Source organism: Oncorhynchus mykiss, chromosome 21 (genome assembly GCF_057628025.1).
Source record: "Oncorhynchus mykiss isolate SJ-2025 chromosome 21, ASM5762802v1, whole genome shotgun sequence".
Classification (NCBI taxonomy): domain Eukaryota; kingdom Metazoa; phylum Chordata; class Actinopteri; order Salmoniformes; family Salmonidae; genus Oncorhynchus; species Oncorhynchus mykiss.
This window is the reverse complement of record NC_143042.1, coordinates 21795354-21804659: the sequence shown is the minus strand read 5'-3', so window position 1 is coordinate 21804659 and position 9306 is coordinate 21795354. Positions and strand designations below refer to the sequence as shown.

Here is a 9306-nt window from a genome sequence, read left to right as displayed (position 1 = left end):
AATTCAGTCCAACCAGATGAGCTGGGTATGTCATACATGAATATTGTATGTGATGTACAGTATTACATCGGTTTTGTTTTTAAAAATGGCCAAAGGGTGAAACATTGCCATATAGACATAGCTTATCCTAATAGTGCATTAAGATATTTTGTGGAACACTCCTTCCCTCAAATGCCTAGTCATAGGCGCCTTTTGGCCTAGAATGAATCATCCACACTACTGCCTTACAGGATGATAAAACCCCTAGTCACAGACTTTGACTTGTGTGATACTGTTGTGAAATTCCCAGTTCCCTTGAACAGTTTTATTTTTTTATGATAGCTTTCTTTGCTTCAATATTGTGTTCTTGTATAATATTATACATGCAAATAAGGACATATGAATATATCAAGTTAGTCAGGTAGCAGTTTATTTCAGGATTAGAATCTAAATATGTCGCAATACATAAAGAAATTCTGGAATGAGTCATTTTACTGTGTAAGTTGTCAATGTTAACATATTGGTTGAGATATCTCTAAAGATCAATGTCTAAGGAATTATTAATATAATTTTATATAACAACAAGGAGCACAAGGACACCATGCTTTCAAAGGCACTTCCCAACATGTAGGTAAACGTACAACATGTTTAAACTCTGAACAAGTAAAGGCAACAATATCTGGCAGTTATTACATTACACATTGACATTCTGTTTGCCTCATGAACAAGGTCACAGTAGTGGTTGAATCTGTACAACTACTGGACTTCTCGCTGTATGTCCCCAGTGTAGGAATGTGGGTGTCCACACGGAGGTTTCAGTATTCTGCATGCAGAGGGAAGTCTTTGTGCTTGTTGCCCCTGCAGTGAGGAGGAGGGTACGTCAGGGAAGAACAGGTAAAGAGGGTTAAGTCAGCACTTAGAAACTCTGGAACTCACCATTGCATAGCAAATCCTCTCATGTTCCTGTTGAAACTCAAGATGTCCTTCATGTCTTCGTCATTCAGCTCGAAGTCAAACACCTGTTTGAAGGCGACAAAATAACAATGTAGACATGCGAAGGAACCAGTGGCTTGAAACCAAAAGATTGTGTGATTTGAAGCCACATTCTCTTTTTTGTGTACAATTCTGCCACTGTTAAATATACAGTGCCTTGCGAAAGTATTCGGCCCCCTTGAACTTTGCGACCTTTTGCCACATTTCAGGCTTCAAACATAAAGATATAAAACTGTATTTTTTTTGTGAAGAATCAACAACAAGTGGGACACAATCATGAAGTGGAATGACATTTATTGGATATTTCAAACTTTTTTAACAAATCAAAAACTGAAAAATTGGGCGTGCAAAATTATTCAGCCCCCTTAAGTTAATACTTTGTAGCGCCACCTTTTGCTGCGATTACAGCTGTAAGTCGTTTGGGGTATGTCTCTATCAGTTTTGCACATCGAGAGACTGACATTTTTTCCCATTCCTCCTTGCAAAACAGCTCGAGCTCAGTGAGGTTGGATGGAGAGCATTTGTGAACAGCAGTTTTCAGTTCTTTCCACAGAATCTCGATTGGATTCAGGTCTGGACTTTGACTTGGCCATTCTAACACCTGGATATGTTTATTTTTGAACCATTCCATTGTAGATTTTGCTTTATGTTTTGGATCATTGTCTTGTTGGAAGACAAATCTCCGTCCCAGTCTCAGGTCTTTTGCAGACTCCATCAGGTTCTCTTCCAGAATGGTCCTGTATTTGGCTCCATCCATCTTCCCATCAATTTTAACCATCTTCCCTGTCCCTGCTGAAGAAAAGCAGGCCCAAACCATGATGCTGCCACCACCATGTTTGACAGTGGGGATGGTGTGTTCAGCTGTGTTGCTTTTACGACAAACATAACGTTTTGCATTGTTGCCAAAAAGTTCAATTTTGGTTTCATCTGACCAGAGCACCTTCTTCCACATGTTTGGTGTGTCTCCCATGTGGCTTGTGGCAAACTTTAAACAACACTTTTTATGGATATCTTTAAGAAATGGCTTTCTTCTTGCCACTCTTCCATAAAGGCCAGATTTGTGCAATATACAACTGATTGTTGTCCTATGGACAGAGTCTCCCACCTCAGCTGTAGATCTCTGCAGTTCATCCAGAGTGATCATGGGCCTCTTGGCTGCATCTCTGATCAGTCTTCTCCTTGTATGAGCTGAAAGTTTAGAGGGACGGCCAGGTCTTGGTAGATTTGCAGTGGTCTGATACTCCTTCCATTTCAATATTATCGCTTGCACAGTGCTCCTTGGGATGTTTAAAGCTTGGGAAATCTTTTTGTATCCAAATCCGGCTTTAAACTTCTTCACAACAGTATCTCGGACCTGCCTGGTGTGTTCCTTGTTCTTCATGATGCTCTCTGCGCTTTTAACGGACCTCTGAGACTATCACAGTGCAGGTGCATTTATACGGAGACTTGATTACACACAGGTGGATTGTATTTATCATCATTAGTCATTTAGGTCAACATTGGATCATTCAGAGATCCTCACTGAACTTCTGGAGAGAGTTTGCTGCACTGAAAGTAAAGGGGCTGAATAATTTTGCACGCCCAATTTTTCAGTTTTTGGATTTGTTAAAAAAGTTTGAAATATCCAATAAATGTCGTTCCACTTCATGATTGTGTCCCACTTGTTGTTGATTCTTCACAAAAAAATACAGTTTTATATCTTTATGTTTGAAGCCTGAAATGTGGCAAAAGGTCGCAAAGTTCAAGGGGGCCGAATACTTTCGCAAGGCACTGTATGAAGAGGTAAAAGTGTGAAGGTCTCCGTGGCTTCCAGGTTAAATCCTGCCTTGCATGTAGGTTCAAAACTCATCTCTTGTTTTTTTAACTCTATCATATACACAGTGTACAAAACATTAGGAGTACCTGCTCTTTCCATGACAGACTGACCAGGTGAAAGCTATGATCCTTACTGATGTCACTTTGTCTTTCCCATTCAGAGGTTGAATGGGAAAGACACTATTTAAGTGCCTTTGAACGGGGTATGGTAGTAGGTGCCAGGCGCCGGTTTGAGTATGTCAAGAAATGCAATGCTGCTAGGTTTTTCACGCTCAACAGTTTCCTGTGTGTATCAAATTGTCCACTACCCAGGTGCATCCCATTTCCATTGATCATCCTTGAGATGTTTCTACAACTTGATTGGAGTCCACCTGTGGTAAATTCAAATGATTGGACATGATTTGGAAAGGCGCACACCTGTCTATATAAGGTCCCACAGTTGACAGTGCATGTCAGAGCAAAAACAGAGCCATGATGTCGAAGGAATTGTCCGTAGAGCACCGAGACAGGATTGTGTCAAGGCACAGGGGGTACCAAAACATTTCTGCAGCATTGAAGGTCCCCAAGAACACAGTGGCCTTCATCATTCTTAAATGGAAGAAGTTTGGATCCACCAAGACTCTTCCTAGAGCTGGCCGCCCCAAGCCAAACTTAGCAATCGGGGGAGAAGGGCCTTGGTCAGGGAGGTGACCGAGAACCTGATGGTCACTGACAGAGCTTCAGCGTTACTCTGTGGAGATGGTTGTCCTTTTGGAAGGTTCTCCCATCTCTGCAGCACTCCACCAATCAGGACTCAGACCATGAGAAACAAGATTCTCTGTTCTGTTGAAACCAAGATTGAACTCTTTGGCCTGAATGCTGAGCTTCACATCTGGAGGTGCCCAAGAACCAGATGGTCACTCTGACAGAGCTTTATGTCTGGAGGAAACCTGGCACCATCCCTACGATGAAGCAGTGGTGACAGCATCATGCTGTGGGGATGTTTTCAGCGACCGGGCCTGGGAGACTAGTCAGGCTCGAGGGGAAAGATTAACGGAGCAAAGTACAGAGATCCTTGATGAAAACCTGCTCAGGACCTCAGACTGGGATGAATGTTCACTTTCCAACAGTACAACAACCCTAAGCACACATCCAAGACAACTCAGGAGTGGCTTCGGGACAAGTCTCTGAATGTCCTTGAGTGGCCTAGTGAGAGCCCAGACTTGAACCCAATTGAACATCTCTGGAGAGACCTGAAAATAGCTGTACAGCGACGCTCCCCAACCAACCCGACAGCGCTTGAGGATCTGCAGAAAAGAATGTGAGAAACTCCCCAAATACAGGTGTGCAAAGCATGTAGCGTCATACCCAAGAAGAGTCGAGGCTGTAATCGCTGCCAAAACTGCTTCAACAAAGTACCGCTTTAAAGGGTCTGAATAGTTATGTAAATGTGATACTTCAGTTGTGGGTTTTTTTTTTCGCCAAAAATGTACAAACCAGTTTTTGCTTTTGTTATTTGATTTTTATGAATAATGACTAAAATGATGTATACATTTAACTTAGAACTATAACTAAACAGAATACTATTATGTTACTGTATGGATGTATGAATCTTATCATCATAATATTGACTATAATGTGTGTAGTTTTGATTGAATTGGTTAATGAACACATTGGAATTGTTACATTCCTTTCACAGCTTTGTCATGAGGTATTGTGTAGATTGAGGAAAAAAAAAATATATAATCCATTTTAGAATAAGGATGTAATGTAACAATGAGGAAAGAGTGAAGTGGTCTGAATACTTCCCGAATGGACACTGTTTTTAATATCTATATTTTTTTATTTATAAGTGCCTACTTTTTCCAGGAGCTTTTCTCCATAATCACTGCTTTTTACAGGAGGCGACCCCAGGTATATACCACCATGAGTTTTGACAGCCTTCCAACTATCCCAGATAGTCAACGCAACCACATTCAGGAGCTGAGCCTGGGATCGAACCTACAACCCCGTACATCAGAGGTAAGATTCTTACCAGAGCCAATGGCTCTTCCACACTTAGAACACTGCTCTTTGTATATTTGACAGTGAAAGCTGTAGAAAACAGACAAGATAGGAACCTCTAGGTCAGGAGGCAGGGATTTAACCTCTGACCGACCCAACTCCATCTACAGTTATTATGGTCAAAAAAATACCTGAAAATTTTCCTTGATCCGGGAGGGCGTAGCCGACTTTGGAATGACGATCACATTCCTCTGGATTTGAAAGCGGATAAGGATCTGTGGAGAGGATAAGAACATTGATTGTTCACTTGATTGACCCTAGACCAAGACACCTTTTATCCAGACAAAGAATGTAGCTGTTACCATGTGAGCGTTGGACCCACGCCCCGAGGGCACGGTTTCAAAACAATGATTCTTAATGTTTAGAGACTTGTCTTGGAAAACACTAGCCAAAACCCTAACAATTGATTGTCCCCATTCTAACCCCTAGCCATTTTCTTTAAATGCTACACATGGGACCCATATCCAATTTCAGGCTAATGTAATATTCATTGGAGAGTGATCAGCTGCGTTAACCTCAACTTTAATGAACTTTTGTTAAATGTAGAATTTCACGAATCTTGACCGCAGTAAGTATGGTTGAGAAGACGGGTTGGTTATACCCTTTGTATTCCCTATAGCTAGGGGCCCTGCGTTTGGTGCAATCATGTGACATGCCTGGATTTTAACTTACATTTATTTTTAAAAATTATTTGGCTTTTTCATTGGTGTCCCCTTTTTATGTCAGATGGTCCAGCACCATCCTCAGACAATTGCTTTCATTTTTGGTGTAATTTAATATTTCTGGATAAGGCTTAAAATACAGGATCAAATCTTGCTATAGTATGTCACTAAAGGCAGAATTAGGAGAAAGTTCACCGTTTGTAGGGGTTATTGATGCTTCTCTCATACCTGTGCTGTAGTCTTATTGTGCTTATCAGCGATGGTCTTTAAATTTGGGTCCTCAAGCAGAGACGGCTCACCAGGTTTCGCCCTGTTGAAAATGTCATTTATTTGAGTCTTCTTTATGTTGACCTGAAGTCAAACGCACATCATTTTTAATGGTGAGTGGGTCCTGAAAAACATCTGTAAGTAGGGAAAGGGTAGGGTCTGACAATGCACACACGCATTGAAAGGTTGTCAATAACCAATTAAATACAATGCCCGTTTTGGATCATTTCAGTGTACAGGTCCATTTCTGCTTCATTCTATAACCTTCCTTTTAATCCAAAGTGACTGTATACACATTAGAGCACACTTTTTATAAGATCTCACCTTGGTCTGTCTGGGGAGCCCAGAGGGCTGTAGGCTGACTCTGAGATGCCTTTAGAGTGACAGTAGTTGATCAGCTTCTCCTGGGTCAGATAGGGGTGGCATTCAATCTGAAGGGACAAATATAAAGAAGAGGCGCTGGTAATACAGAGATTGGGGCAATAATGCCTTGCTTAAAAACTGTATTGACTTGTTTTGTCTGTCTTGATCACCAAAGACTACAGTACCTGGTTGTTGGCAGGTTTATACTTGAGGCCTGGCTTGTTTAGGATGGATTCAATCTGGTCTTTGTTAAAGTTGGAGACACCGATAGCCTTGACCAGACCAGCATCCACCAGCTCCTCCATAGCCTGTTCAATAGGTCAAGCTCAGTAAACTGTAAATTGTCTTGTAGTATAATCTCGTTTGCTGGTGTTAGGGGATGTTTGTTTTGGAATACAGTATACCATTTTTTTTTGTTTTCCTTACCTCCCAAGTGTCCAGGAAGTTGCTTTCACCTGCGGCTACCTGTCCGTCTTCACCAAAAGGAAATAGATTCTCTCCAGGCTGCAATGGCAAACAAACTAGTTACAGGACAATAGTCCTCTCACTCTTAAATCAGGGATAGTTTGAAAGCTGATAGTCATTTTCGTGACACAGACACACACAGTACCTGAAAGCACATAGGGAAGTGTATTAGGTAGAGGTCCAGGTAGTCTAGCTTGAGGTCACTCAGAGTCTTCTGACAGGCTCCCTTCACCATAGACTTCTGATGGAGCGTACACCACAGCTATTTGGGAGAAACCGTCATATTAGACTGCTGCGGTGCATGTTGAAATACAATTTAAATGCCAAAACTAGCCTATGGACAAATTCTTGAAGTGTTATGGGGATGTGTGGCAGTTGAGTAAGAGAGCACCCAGAACAAATGATAGAACTAGCTTGACATTGGTGGCTATACAGAGCATGTGATGTGATGCCTTCAGCCCGTTTCGAGCTCTTTGTCTGCCTGGCGTCTAGGGGGAAATCATAGTGGCTCCATGATCAAATCTACAAACATGACTAATGCATCTTGTTTTCCCCTTTTTTGACACCGTGACCAAGTGGATAATCGTCCTCATACGCACCTTACTGACGATGAAAAGCTCCTCTCTCTCTCTTCACCACCCCCTGGCCAATCATGGTGTGAATGCCAACCCCCACCATGTCCTCATTCTGGTAACAGTGGGCTCCGTCTATGTGTCTGTAGCCTGCAGAGATTGCTGCTTTCACTGCCTCCGTTACCTTGCCTGCTTCTGCCTGCACACGGATTCAGAGGGCCTATTGTGGTAACCTCACACTTGACTTGAGCCTCTGTCAGAAAGGCTACATAATACTGTAGAAATACTAATCAGGACAGATTTGATTATACTGTATAATATAATCATCATTAATAGACGGCCTATGTTAGGTCAAAAAGTCAAATATAGGCTAACCCCCGATTCCAAGTGTGACGGTGAAACATAAGTGCAAAAATAAGATGCTTCATCTTGGTCATCATAGTTCATTAAAACTCTCAGGATATGTGGCAAATGAGAAGACTCATATTTTAACATGAACATACCGGGAGTTGCCAAAAGAAAGAAGCAGTTAACTGCCAATTCAACAATTATCAATGCTATCCATGCAAGATGCCTAAGAAGAAACTAAATTACGCTTTATCTTACCCCCCATGTCCCCAAGCCCAAGATAGGCATGCTGGCCCCGGTGTTGAGAGTCACAGTGGGTGTCATCTTTAAAGAGCTGCTGTAGTATCAATCCTAGGATTCTCTGTTGTGAGAGGAGAGGATTCCTGTATTCAGCGTTGAAGGAATCAGTATTCTCAGTGCAGCACAAGAACAGCTGAAACACAGATGTGAATGGGGTTTATGTAGAGCGACTGGATTTGATTGGTTACGCCTGCCTCCCGCCCCCTACAGCTAAAGCAGCAGATAGGGCCAGGAAAGGGAGGGTGAAGGAGTAGCTGAATGAATCAGCATGTATGTATGAGTGTGTGTGTGTGTGTGTGTGTGTACGTGCGCAGAGGGTTTGCTTGTCACAATGACAAAGAACCCATTGCTTGTTTAAATAATTCAGGATGTGATGCAGTATGCATTTCATGCTAATGTCGATTGAGTTGAAGAACATATGATAACAATGTCGAATATACAGCTTTTTTTTGCTGCTGATCAGTATTTGTAGTATGTCTAGAGTCAAATCTTCTTCCTTTAAAAACAAGGTAATAACCTGTTCACTAGTGTTTAAATACAACATTGGAGTGATTTTTGACCTTACAATGACTGTGATTAAAAAAAGTAATGATTAAAAAGTCACGGGGATTTCAACAGTCTCAAGCTGTAATGCTTGAGTCACTGACTGTTGAAATCAACATCCCTTGCATACATTTTTGTACGAAGGTGTGAATAGCATAAAATGTATAACGGTGGCCTAGCATAAAAATAGGTTAGATTAAACGCAACAGACCCAGAACCACAGACTCCATATTTTATGCAGATCTGCAACACAAGCCTCAAAAGCATAGCTAGTTTACTAGATTTGAACCAACACACTATCTAGGTTAGGCATAAAATGTTAGCTGTGTGGTTAAGGTTAGGTTTAAAATCAAATTTTAAGAAGAGAAATTGCAGAAATGGGAGGGCTTTATGTGGTAACTAGTGATGGCCCTGAATAGCCTGTCTAGAAGTCTCTGGAGACACAAACTAGCTAGCGAGCTAGTAGTGTCTGCAGTGCCCACTTTGTTTTATGTACGTTTATCTGAATTTGAGAAAAGTGGAAATCTACAAACAAAGGATGAAAAACTGAGATTGAAAAGTAAATTAGACTAATCACGTGATATGGGTTCAAGCCAGGCATAAAGACCTTAGCTATCCAGACAGCAAGAAGGATCCACGCCAGATCCGCGCCTGGACCTATTGCAACATCTGGTCCGGATCCGTGAAGCGGGCCAAAACCCGTGTGAATCTGGATGCCAGATCTAAAACTGAGTTGGGCCAGGACCAGCTTTTTCCTCAAATCTCACATACAAATTTGACTTCTGGATCAGCTCTGATTATGATTCGCTACTATTGGTGAGGTGTTCTAATTTTCTTACTTTAAATACGGTATGTTGAGCAAACCATAACATTATCCTAGCATAATTCTCATAACTGCCATTTTTTAAATAGCTTTAACACATACATACATTTTCAAACACACATACCCAAAGTAT

At 41.5% G+C, this 9306-nt stretch overlaps 1 pseudogene across 1 annotated transcript; it reads right to left on the bottom strand.

Annotated features, from left to right (window-relative positions):
* Positions 1 to 392: 392 nt before the first annotated feature.
* On the bottom strand, positions 393 to 7945 carry LOC110500233 (aldo-keto reductase family 1 member B1-like; annotated as a pseudogene). Its single transcript, XR_016490252.1, has 10 exons — positions 7766 to 7945; positions 7187 to 7358; positions 6733 to 6849; positions 6549 to 6626; positions 6308 to 6430; positions 6084 to 6190; positions 5721 to 5802; positions 4962 to 5045; positions 916 to 998; positions 393 to 837 (listed from the first exon to the last, which is right to left on the bottom strand). The product of XR_016490252.1 is annotated as an aldo-keto reductase family 1 member B1-like (transcript).
* Positions 7946 to 9306: the final 1361 nt, after the last annotated feature.